Source organism: Saccopteryx bilineata, chromosome 7 (genome assembly GCF_036850765.1).
Source record: "Saccopteryx bilineata isolate mSacBil1 chromosome 7, mSacBil1_pri_phased_curated, whole genome shotgun sequence".
NCBI classification, from domain to species: Eukaryota; Metazoa; Chordata; class Mammalia; order Chiroptera; family Emballonuridae; genus Saccopteryx; species Saccopteryx bilineata.
The window spans coordinates 11,196,411-11,209,467 of NC_089496.1; the positions used below are offsets into that span (position 1 = coordinate 11,196,411).

At 38.0% G+C, this 13,057-nt stretch overlaps 1 protein-coding gene and 1 pseudogene across 2 annotated transcripts in view; both read left to right on the forward strand.

Annotated features, from left to right (window-relative positions):
- The window catches only part of MAGI2 (membrane associated guanylate kinase, WW and PDZ domain containing 2), a 1,730,241-nt gene that overhangs the window by 428,308 nt on the left and 1,288,876 nt on the right, over positions 1–13,057 (forward strand). The window lies entirely within an intron of this gene.
- LOC136311296 (small nucleolar RNA U3) lies at positions 1,565–1,678 on the forward strand (annotated as a pseudogene).

A 13,057-nucleotide genomic window follows, 5' to 3' on the forward strand; every position in this document is an offset into this window, starting at 1 on the left:
ATAATCATGCTCTAGTTTTCTTCTTATTCTCTCTTCTATTTCTAGGTAATTAAGTTATTTTTACCCCAACCGGTTTATTTTTCAGTTTGGATTTTGTCAGTAAATAGTGTCTTCTAGAAATATTCTTTTATTAGTGATATCATCTTTTCTATGATTTAATTTTCTTACACATCAACTGGAAAATAGGCTTTACTATCAGAAATTAGAAAGGCAAACTCACTTTAAAAGACTGTGAATATGGCCTGGCAGGTTTGCTCAGTGGATAGAGTTTTAGTTCAATGTATGAACGTTTCAGGTTTGATTCTTTTCAGGGCACACAAGAGAAGCAACCATCAGCCTCTTTCTACTTTCCTCTCCCCCTTCTCTCCTTTTTCCTCTCCCACAGCCAGTGGCTCAGTTGGTCAGAGCCTTGGCCCAGGTGCTAAGGATAGCTTGTTGGTCCCAGTATCAGCCTCAGGTACTAAAAATAGCTCAATTGATTCAAATATCAGCCCCAGACAGGGGTTGCCTGCCCGATCCCGATTGTGGTGCACACAGGAGTCTGTATCACTATCTCCCCTCCTCTCACTTAAAAAAATAAGACTGTGAATATTAAATATATATAGTAAAGCAAATAAAAAATAATTTGAAAGGCATTTGTGCTTTGGGAAAAGCAGGGCAATAACAGCCTTCAATCTGCCAAGGAAAACGCTAAATCTGAAACACTATGAAAGACTTCCAGTAAAATAGCAGATGATTCCATGTCTTTATAACTTCGGAAAGACTGTATTTTCCGTTGTATAAAAACACTTGGCCTTTCTATTATTATATATGAGAATATCTTCAATTAAGCCATGTTATAATAAATTAATATTAAATTTATTAAAATGTAAGGTTTTTATATTGTTCTAAGTCACTGTGGAAAATTTATTCATTCATTCAATATGTATTGAGTATCTTCTATTTGTCAGATTCCATGTTAAACATTAGAGAAACAAAATGAGTAAGAAACTCTTCCTGCCCCTACGGGCCTTCAGTCTAGTTTAGTATATACAAATAGGCACTGTGAAATGCAGTACCCTAGCAGGTACAAGGAAGTGGCTAATTTAGCCTGTGGGGGTCAGAAAATAGCTGTCTAGGGAAGTGTTGCCGGGCAAGGTTTATGACAAATATTTTCCAGAGTGGAAGTGCCAGAGTTAGTATATTTTTGTTGGGTATCAGTTGAGCTTTTATAACAAAAAGACCCCAAAATATGGTGATTCAAAAAATATGGCTTATTCCTCTCCCACAACACAGTGCAGAAATAGGAAGGGAGTGGTGAATATGAGCAGCTCTGTGGCACAGTCCCTGTGAGGACCAGGTTTCACCTGTTTTGTGGTGTGGTTTCACCAACAATTACTGTTTTGTTCATCAAATGGTTGCAGATCCATACTCCTGCCCAAAGGAAGTAGGGCAAAGAGGAAGCAAAGAATAAGAATATGATATATTTTTTCAAGAATATGATATATGAATTGAACACATTACTTGTGCTCATATCCATTTGCTTAGATCTTAGTAAAGTAGCCATGTCTAACTGCCAACAACAAAGACTATACTTTCAGGGATCATTTCTATAGTTTGTCTAGCTGCCAACAAAGTTTTGGGAATGTAATCTCTAGCTAAATAATGGGGTACCTTGCTGAAATTCAAGGGCTGGAGAATTTTACTAATAGGGAGAATGGATTTTGAGGAAATATTAGTCTCTGATACAACTGAAAAGAATGTATAATTGGAGCAATAACCAAGAGTATAAATGTAGTTGTATATAAATATTTATAATTATTCATGCATAAAAAATGGTAACTTTTAAAACACTGAACATATATAGTTCCTTATGATTTGGACTTAGAATATGAGTATTTAAACAAAATAATCTCTTTCTTTGGCTAGAAAGATATTTGTTCAGCATTTTGGATCTTGTTCAGGCACTTGGCTAAAACTAGCTTTGTGGCCTCATGCATGTTGTTGGACTTTGAGACTGATATTTCTTGTCTCTAAACTGAGAGTTGAGAATAACCACATGATCTCTTTAGGGTTTTTTTGTTTGTTTGTTTGTTTGTTTGTTTTTGTCTGTACTGAAAGTCTTCGGACTCAATGTTTAATACCATGCTCTACATAGTTATAGTAAAGTGAGAAATGTATGGACAGAGAATTCTACCACTAGATTTTCAGCAGATATTTTTCCTTTTTTCCTGTAGTGTGATGGAATGGCTAGAAGTATTCTTGCAGTACAAAAAGACTATTCCTTGTGAATATGTTCTGTATTGTATCACTGTAATGCCTGTGGTTGAGGCCAGGCAGGTTCACATTGGATTTGGGCAGATGGTAGAAAAACTGTGGAGCCAGAAAGTGTTGAGCCATTCCATTTAATAAAGTCTCACAATGGTGGACAAGCACACAGGCAGAGGAAACTGCCTCTCAGACAAACAAACAGCAAAATGGCCCTCACAGTGGTGGGCCGGCACTCTGCGATCTGCACCCATAGCCTTATACAGGCCATACACACGTGATGCTGCCACACACTCATGTACCAATTAGGGAAAGTGCTTGCAGCCAGTAACCCCGTGAGCAAGCCTAACACAGCTGCCCTGCAGTCACCTATGACACTTGTGCTGCTGGCTCAAAAAAAGAGAGACAAAACCAGATACTTTCTCACCGAAAGTGTCAAGATTGGCTTTTAAGGCTACACACACAAAAAGGTCGTCAATACCTGAGCCTGCACACATATTTAGGAGGTATCATGTGATCTTTTGGCCAAAAATCCATCCAAAAATTTCATTAAATTTAAAATGTAAGCATTTTCTTAGCCAAGGGCTATGTGTCAAGTAACTAGCGTCTTTATGATAATTTAGTAGTTATTATTAACTATTTGACTCTGTTTTTTTAAAAAAGTTCTATATTGTTCATAGATACTAGCAGAGGTTCGGTTTATGTTGGCTTATTTTCTTATTTAGAAGGTCATGAAGATGGATCCGTGTGGAAAGGTGTTCTAACATAGGTATGGTAATATTCTGAAGGAATTTGATGTTTGATTTCAGTGACAAATCATAAAAAATGGCTAGCTTTATTGGTTTATTTATTTATAAAAGTAAGTAAATAAATAAACCATGGTTTCTCTTCCTCCCTAATCGTCCTTTCAAGCTCTCTGACACTCAGTATCTCCTAATGAAGAAATTTAACTGACCACAAAGGTCACCAGAAGGTAAAATCCTTGGGTCAGCTGAAGGTTTATGATTAATACCAGAGTAAATTGTACTTGGTAAAGTGATCATTATTATAACATGAGAAACAATCACATATTTTACTAAACTGGAAAAAACTATGCAGGCTTGATTAGACAATGTATTTTCCAAAAATTTTTTTTTGTAGCTGCAGTTTAATTTTGATTTGGCTGGCGGTACCATGCGGTCACTGGGATCCAAAGGCACGATAAGTCCAGCAGCACATTTGATGGAAACACAAATTTTGGAAGAAGGGATTGTAATAGCTAATTGGCTGAGCCATACTACTTTAGTGGGCCAGTCCTGCTTAAAAATAGGTAAAATGAAGCCAGTACAAAATTAGTTTTCTCAGTACATCCTATTGATATTTTTGCAAATTACATTTGAATTTTAGATTCAGGATTTGTAGAACAATTGGGTTTGTGCCTTTCACTCAGAATTAATCAAGCAGCATAAGGAATGCATACTTAAGCATTAGGCATTATAAAATAAGCAAATAAATTATTTGGATACTAGTGGACCTTCTCCAAGTTGTCTCTTTTCTTTTAGAATTTTGGGAGTAGAGTTGAAGTATATACTTCTTTTCATTAAGATAGCTTTTCCCCGGGTTCGATTCCCGGCCAGGGCACACAGGAGAAGCGCCCATTTGCTTCTCCACCCCTCCGCCGCGCTTTCCTCTCTGTCTCTCTCTTCCCCTCCCGCAGCCAAGGCTCCATTGGAGCAAAGATGGCCCGGGCACTGGGGATGGCTCTGTGGCCTCTGCCTCAGGTGCTAGAGTGGCTCTGGTCGCGACATGGCGAGGCCCAGGATGGGCAGAGCATCGCCCCCTGGTGGGCAGAGCGTCGCCCCTGGTGGGCGTGCCGGGTGGATCCCGGTCGGGCGCATGCGGAAGTCTGTCTGACTGTCTCTCCCTGTTTCCAGCTTCAGAAAAATGAAAAAAAAAAAAAAAAAAAGATAGCTTTTCACCAAAAAGTCAGAATAGCTCTCATTGTTCATCTAACGCTGTCAGAAAGAGGGTGAGGAGTAATAAGAAGAACAGGAAGCAGGGAAGACAGAGAAAGGAACCTGGAGTTTTCTGACAGGACTAGTGGTGCCTGGGTACACCTGGGTTTTTTAAAACACTTTACCATGGACTCCTGAATGAATTTTTTAAAAAATTAATAGATGATTTTAGACTGACCAGGCAGTGGCGCAGTGATAGAGCATCAGATTGGGATGCGGAGGACCCAGGTTGAAAACCCCAAGGTCGCCAGCTTGAGTGCAGGCTCACCTGGTTTGAGCAATGCTCATCAGCTTGATCCCAAGGTTGCTGGCTTGAGCAAGGAGTCATTCGGTCTGTTATAGCCCCACAGTCAAGGCACATATGAGAAAGCAATCAATGAACAACTAAGGTGCCACAACGAAAAATTTGATGCTTCTCATCTCCCTTCCTGTCTGTCTGTACCTTTCTGTCCCTCTCTCTGCCTCTCTCTGTCTCTCACACGCACAAAAAATAGGTGATTTTAGAACAATTTTAGGTTTCTGAAAGATAGATCAAATAGTACAAATTTTTCACTTATTTCAAAAACAAGTTAATGTCAGCATTTCTACTCAATGGAAACAAACTATTTTATGTATAGTTTTTAGGTACTTGCCACAGAACTTTTCCTAAGTTATCTGTCTCTATTGTAACTGTGATATTTGTATTTTTTTCTTGTTATGTTCCAATAGCAAAAATGGCAATGGGTGGACCTAGAGTGGTGGACAGTACAGTTGTGGGTAATATACCTGTAAGACTATCGTATAGGTTCTGCAAATATTGTCAATAGTGTACCTATTATTTAGGTTCTATACTCATAACTAATCATAGGTCAAAGATATGGAAAGGTACAGTTACAATAAACCATGGGCCTATGGTGTGGGCTGTGCATTGTGTGGGACAATAGTATTAGAGTTGTAATTAAGATTAAGGAAGAAGGAACCTCACATTTTATTGGATACCTAGTGTGTGCTTCAGTATGGCTTTTGGGCTTTTTGTGTTATTTTAATTTAATTATCACACAAATACTATAAAGTAGGTGTTATAATTCCTTTGATGTAAAAATGGAGGCTAAGGAAAAAGTTAACTATAACTCCCCCCAAACCCCACATGTATAAAATCTGAAATAGGTATTTGAACTTCAAAGCCTCTATTCACTCAACACTGTCATCCCTTCTACCCATAAATTTGTTTGTCTAGAAATGGCAACAATATGGCACTCCAGACCAGAACCAGACTTCTTAGTCTATCTTAGAACATATTTCCATCCCCAGCTTGGCCCGAATCTCTGCTCTTCACTGTTCTCTAGGTATCTGTTATCATTCAACTATGATTAATTGATATATGAAGTAGAATTATTTGTCATCCATAATCGTAGCCCCAGTGCAAAGATTGCAATCCTTCATCAAATCTTTTTTTCTCTTTTTCAATGTTACCTCAAACAAGCATCAGTGCTAGTTTGAACAGGTCCCTGTGTGGGCCTATGGCTCTGATAGCTGTAGGCCTGTGCTATCCTAAATACTAGAGCACTTGTAGCTATAATGTCTATCAAATACATGGCCAATACTACACCTTAACATATGAGACAGACAACTAATTCTCTTTCCTACTCTCTTCTGAGTCTAAGTGTAGGAGAGAAGTGCAATACAATGAAGATGTGAGAAGGAAAAGCTTTTTTCTAACAGCTCTTTCAGAAGCCCCAAAAGAACACCTCCCAGTTAAGCGTCAAACCTTATACAATTTCGAGCTTGCTCCCAGTTCTGTTCTATATCATGCCCAGCAACATCTTCCTGAGGATTTACAATGGCACAGAGACTCTTATTTCATGGATTTGAAAAATGCAGTTTAGCCCATGCATCACCTCCCATCCACCTCAAGAGAAAAGACCATCTAAGTAACAACATTTGTTATGCAGACATCTCTTAAAGGCTCTTTAAATATACAATTAGTAGTGTGTTTGGTAGAGGGCTGTGACATCAAGGTAATCTCTGTGTAGGCTCAACCATATGGCATCCCTTAAAACCCATCTCAGATACAAAATCTGGAGCCACCATTGGTTTCAGAATCCATAGAACATATTAATTTTCCTTTTTTAAACTGTAGTTGTTATTTTATGTAAGATCTTGTAAGGAAGAGATGCTCTTATGTTAGCTTCTATAATGGGATTTATTAAAGTCACATAGAAGCCTGGAATCACTAAATCCTTCAGCCTCAGTCAGGCAGGAAGCATAGGAAAAGCATGCATACCCCAGGAAGGGCTGAAGACCTGTGGGTTAAGTCAGGCCACAAGATACTCATTCTTGAGCTTCACAACAGTCAGTTACTAGAGTCAGTTACTCTCTTGGCCTTTTCTTTTTTAGTAAACTAGCTACATCACCCTGTACTCTGTATATTTAACTGACTGATTGTAGGCCCAGTAGTCACAGCCATCATAGCCACCTGGCTCATCTAGGTTCGCATTAGATTCAGATAGATGCTAGTGAAACTGCAGAGCCGAAAACTGGTGAGCCATCTTTTATTCTAGCCTTGCAAGCAGTGGGAAAACACTTCCCTTTCCATTCAGGGCTCCCAAAGCCACTGACTTTCTCCTGGTTTTCCTAGACTCAGAGGCCCCACCATCCTTATCCACCTCTGTTCCCCTTCTCCCTTACTGGCTTCTCCTTCAGCACTCTGCCATCTTGGCTGCTGCTTCTCCTGCAACAACGTGGCCTCTGCCCAAAATAGGCTCCGAGCTCTTCCTTCTTTTAAAACTTGTTGGCCTGACAATCCCTCTTCAGCATACATTAGCATAACCAAGCCCCTTCCCAAGCAGAAAGGTAATTATCAGTATCATGTGGCAGCAGCATCACATGAGCAGTGGCCATTTTTAACAAAGTGAGCATAAAAATCACATTTTACAAACTTATTTTCCCAACACTGCTGATTTCTGCTTCCTCAGAATTTGGGTCTATACATGGTCTATTACAAGCTCTCCAGAAGTTATCTGTATTATATTTTTTCTTTCAGCCTCAAATCACATGTTTCAATCCCTCAGTGTAAGGCCAGGAGCCGTCATCGTGACCATTCACATGCAGGTTCCCATTGGATTCGGGTAGACGATAAAGAAATGGCGGAGTCAGAGGATGGGGGGCCATCCTATTTATTGGTGTCTCACCAAGACAGGCAAACCACAAAAGAAGACAAGGGAAAAGCAGAAAACCAGCTCTTCCCATGAAGGGCAAGGGATCAGGGGAGCCCCTGCAATTGTGATAGCAGGAACTGTGTGTCTGAGCTCCTGGTCTGTCCCACTTTATAGTGTAGAAAACCAAAATCCCTTAATCCAATATACAAACAAGGAAGTCTCCGATACAAAGTCACTTATCCAAGGCATAATTGGATTCCTCATGAGAGTGCACCACCCAGATCATACAATCAGTCAAGGGTGTGGGGAAAAGCTTAGTCCCAAAACCAAACCTCAGGCTACAACAACCTGGCCTGCTCACAGCCTGTCCCCCACACCCAATATAAGTCACAAGCGAGCAAACATATATATCATGTTTACAAACTTATTTGACCAACACTCAGGTATTTTATTTTCTGAGAGTAAGAACCTAATTTACCTAACATGCAATTAAAAAGAAAATGAGAAGTGTTTATAACCCAAATATTTAGAGACAACTACCATTATCATATTAACACAATTTCTTTCAGTGTATTTTTAAAACAGAAGTGCATACAAAAGATAACTGTACAAAATTGAGCCTGCATTATATATAGTTTCCATTCTCATTTCCTATCTTACTTTATATCGACATTTACCAATGGCACTAAACATTACTAAAAATGTGTCTTTAATAGTTATATTTTGAAAATCTTAACTTCATTGTCTTCAGGATACTTCGTGCTTTCCTTTCTCACACTTAATAAGAGATTTATTGGTTTTAGAGTCTCATGGAGAGCCATCATTAATTTTACAGCAGGGTAGAGAAAGACCATTGATTCCTTCTCCTTGGTTCATTACGTTCCCTGTTAATGCCATCTCCTGCTGAAGATGAAGCTTCTCCAGCCACTGGCTGGGTCCCAGCAACGCCCCACACGCTACTGCATTAGATGCACAACATAGGATTGACCTATGCCATACATAAATTATTGATGAGTGAGCACAGGTAGACATATTAATTTTTCATTTAAAATCAGAGTGTGAGGAGTATGCAACACACCACTTTGGCAGAACTGATCAATTAAATTCTTTATCCTAAGATCAGTAGCTTTTCATTTAAGAGCATACAATTATGAAAACCATGTCTCCCTTTACATTTTATTTATGGAATTTTGTTGAAAGGTAAAAATATCTCACAAATTGAAATATAAGTGTTTTTTGTACTTATTATGTTGTGTATCACCGAAAATGGTCTAGTAACCAAAATGCTTGGAAGACACAGAAATTTGATTAGTTTAATTTTATAGTCAGTCTAAGTTTAAATAAAAACAACTAAATATGATTAAGGTAGAAGAATTACTAAGCACAGATTATCTAACAGACACTGTTCAATGATGTTGTGCATAAATCCCCTATATCTGTAATTTCCCTTTTCACAGTTTCAGCTACCTCAGTCAGCCGTAGTCTAAAAATATTATTAAATGAAAATTTCCATAAATAAACAATTTATATTTTTTAAATTGCATACTGTTCTGAGTACTGTGGATAACTCCGAGAGCCCTGCTTCTTCCTGCCTGGCTGTGAGTGAGCCCTGGGTCCAGTGTCACCATGCTGTTCCCACTGCTCCCAACTTCCCGTTTAGTCAGAGGACCTTAGTAGTCATCTTTGTTATCAGATTAACTGTCACAGTACTGCCATGCTTGGTTCAAGTAACTATTATTTTAATTAGTAATGGCTTTAAAGCGTAAGAACAGTGCTGCTGGAAATTCAGATATGGCAAAGAAAAGCAGTAAAGTGCTTAATTTAAGTGAAAAGATGAAAGTTCTCAACTTAATAAAGGCATTTTTATCACCTCACATCGTCACAAGAAGAGTGAGTACAATACAATATTTTGAGAGAGACCACATTTATATAACTTTTATTAGAATATGTGTTCTATTTTGTTACTAGTTATTGTTAACCTCTCAGTGTATCTAATTAATAAATAAAACTTTATCAGATGTTTGTATGTATAGGGAAAAACATAGTATATACAGCACTCAGTACTGTCCAAGTTTTCAGGCATCCACTGGGGGCATAACTCCTATGGAGAAGGGGAACCACTCTGTTTATCAGAACCTGTTTCTCTCTGACTCGCCACAGCAATAATATTGAGTGTTACTGTTGTCCTCCGTGTTGTAAATAACAACACTGAGATGGAGGAGTTATTTGCATACATCTGTAAATGATAGTGTTTCTTCTTCTTTTTTTTAACCTGTGCTTTCTCATTCTGGGTCCATTAACTTACTCAAAAATATTTTATAAGCATGTACACCATGCCAGAGATGTTGCTAGACACAGATAATACATTCATGGACAAAGTCTACTCCTTATGCAATTATAACCTCATAGGGAAACATATTTTAAAAACAATAAGAAATAAAAATTGTGGAGAAAGACAAACTCTCTATGATCTTACACACATGTAAAATATGAAAAAGCCAAACTTATAGAGACAGAGACTAGAATGGTAGTTACCAGGGAATGGAGGAGGGGTAGTTAGATAAATGGGAAGATGGTAGTCAAAATATACACATTTTTAATTAGAAGATGAGTGAGTTCTGAGATCTAATGCACAGAGTTCTGAGATCTAATGCACAGCATTGTGATTGTACATTGCTCACAAAAATTAGGGGATATTTCAAAATGAATATGAAGCACTGAAAATCCTCTAACTTTTGTGAGCTGTATAATTAAAAATGCTATATTATATATCAATACTTGAAAGTTGCCAGTAGAGTAGATCAAAAACCATTTTCAAGACAAGAAAGAAGTGATCATTACGTGACATGACAGAGGTGTTAACTGCAGTGGTAATCATATTGTAATACGTAAGTGTATCAAGTAAATACCATATATACCTTAAACTAACACAATGTTATATGTCATTTATATCTCAATTTAAAAAATAATTGTTATACAAAAGAAAACTACAGAATTCTGAGGGATTATTAGCTATAAAAACTAACTTTTTTTCCATATTTTAGCTACCCCCATTGTGTCTCTCTTTGTTGCTCTATTTATTGAGTACTTACTATGTTGCAGGCACCATGTTAATTAAGCCTTATGTGAGTTACTTAATTCATTTCCTCTCAACAAGCTTAAATACTAAATCCTACAGTTATTTCCTGTATGTACATAAAGACAGTGAGAAGTACAGATGGAAAATAATTTACTCAAGGACACCATGTGGGAGCTTGGATTCAAAATCAGATTTGTTTGATTGTCATCTACCACAATGCAATTGAGGCAATAGTGTTTCATATTCATTTTTCTAGTATTATATATTGTGATATTTATACTTTTTCTTTTCTCCCTTTTCTTTTTTCAAGTACCACCCTCATTCATTTACTGCTTAAAAAAAAAGTTTGTTAACCTCTACTGTAGTCTCTAGTGCCATCTTTTGTGATCAGTAATCGCTAATAATTTTGTTTGGTATAATGGGTAGTTCGGAAACAACTAGATATGGGCTGGAGAGTGAAAGTGTAATCTTTTATCTGCCTGGGTGTTCCATCTCTGATATTCTCTTAACTGTGAGGTAAGTACAGGACTAATCTTATTACCTGTGTTTTTCCTTCTATAGAATACTTTTCTATTTTCCCAGAACCTAAATCTCATATTTAAAAAAAAATTACTATGTCCCCATAGCTTTAGAATTTTCTTTAAGTGTATTTGTTATCCTGGGATAAGTGATTTATGCCTAAAGTAACTCTGCTGCATCATTAATAAGATAGCCAATATGTTTCCCTATACCCGTGATGGCGAACCTATGACATGCATGTCAGCACTGACACGCGTAGCCATTTTCGATGACACATGGCCGCATGAGCCCCATACAGAGAAGTATGGGGCTGCATGCTGAGAAGGACATTTCATCCTCAGCTCCTGCTTGGCCTAGTGCAGTAGCCGAGGATAAAACATTTGCTGTAGTGTAGACACTCTGGGCTGGAGGTCTGTAGGCCAAAACAACAGAACTCCAGCACAGAGCGTCTAGTTCTGGGACTTCTGGTTAGACTGTTAGGGGATCTTTGACCTCACTCTCGCTGATGGAGCAGGGAGCAGCGGAATGCCATGGGGGACGCATCTCTGGGGGCCCTGTGGTCACCATTACCAGCAACCACATAACCACAGCACCATCATCCAATCTACTGTTCTGGGGTGTCATGGATTTCTAATTGACCATCATTACTGAGATAAGTGAGGGGGAGGCTGGGAGAGGTGAGGGCCTATGCTATGGGTGCCATTTCCTGCCATCAGAAATAGCAGCAGCCATCTTAATTTACATAAGATAAAACTTGCAGAATTTCAAGACAGCATCTGGGCTCAGGTGTTTGTTGACTTGAGGTCAAAGCTTGAGAATCTGGAAGGGTACCGCTTGGAGAATCAAGAGGAGTGCCACTAGGAACAGGAAATTTGGAGTGCCTGGAACCGATTACCAGACACTTTTAGCACCCTGAAAAATGTAGCAATGGCTTTACTCACAATTTTTCCCTCTACGTACTTTTGTGAGACCTCATTCTCAGCATTAAATAATATCAAAACCAACAAAAGAAACAGATTGACAGATGAAGTTAGTAGCGCTTGCTTCGGCTTGAAGTGTACAAAATACCAACCTTCAATTGAAGATTTAGCCAATGAAATTCAGCAAGAAAAAAGTCACTAATAGGCAGGTTAGTTAAAGAATTCCCCCTCCCCCTCACTTATCTTAGTTCACAGCACCCCACACAAGTTAAATAATATCAAGACCCACAAAAGAAACCGACTGACAGATGAACAAAGAAGTCACTAAGCAGATAAATTAAATAATTAGTTTTTGGTTTATTAAATACGGTTGTCTATTACAATTATACATTTTTGTTATTTAAACTATAAATATCACAAAATTATGGTTTTTTTCTCAAAGTGACACACCACTCGAGTTATGCTCGGTTTTTTTGGCTAATTTTGACACACCAAGCTCAAAATATTGCCCATTACTGCCCTATACAGCATACAAAAACTTGAAATAATGGTTGTGCTTCTGTAATCTATAACATAAATTGCCAAGTAGTAATTGTATACCACCCATTTTCCGTGGACCTGTGCTCTACTGTTTTCTTGGTTTCTTTCTTCTCCTTCTTTGCTCCTCTTACTTCCCATTTTTATAATTTATTTTTCTCAGATGTATTATATACAAGATAAACTAACATTTTGAAAAACAGTTTTCCACTCTTGTTTAATTTGATTAAAGTCTAAGAAAGTACGAGAGTCAGTCTCTGAGCAGGGACAACTTATATAGTTACTTAAGAGTCCCTGCCCACTCTTGGATGAGCAAAAACACAGTGAGAGAGGAGAGCCTATCTCCCATGCTCATTCCCTACCACCCCCGTGGCACTGTCTCCCTATCATACTTTAACATTCTCTGAAGATTTCAGTGCATTATTGTTAAAAGGATTTTTTAAAAATAATTGTATGTAAATATGCAACACCAGATAGAAAGATGTGGATCAATTTTCAGGAATACAGAGAGTTGAGGATTAATACAAACTATTCTACCCCTGTATATTCCCTGAAATACAATAAGACTGGTAGTAAGTTTAAGTTAGAAGAGATAATATTAAAAAGGAGAGCTGGAAGAAGTTA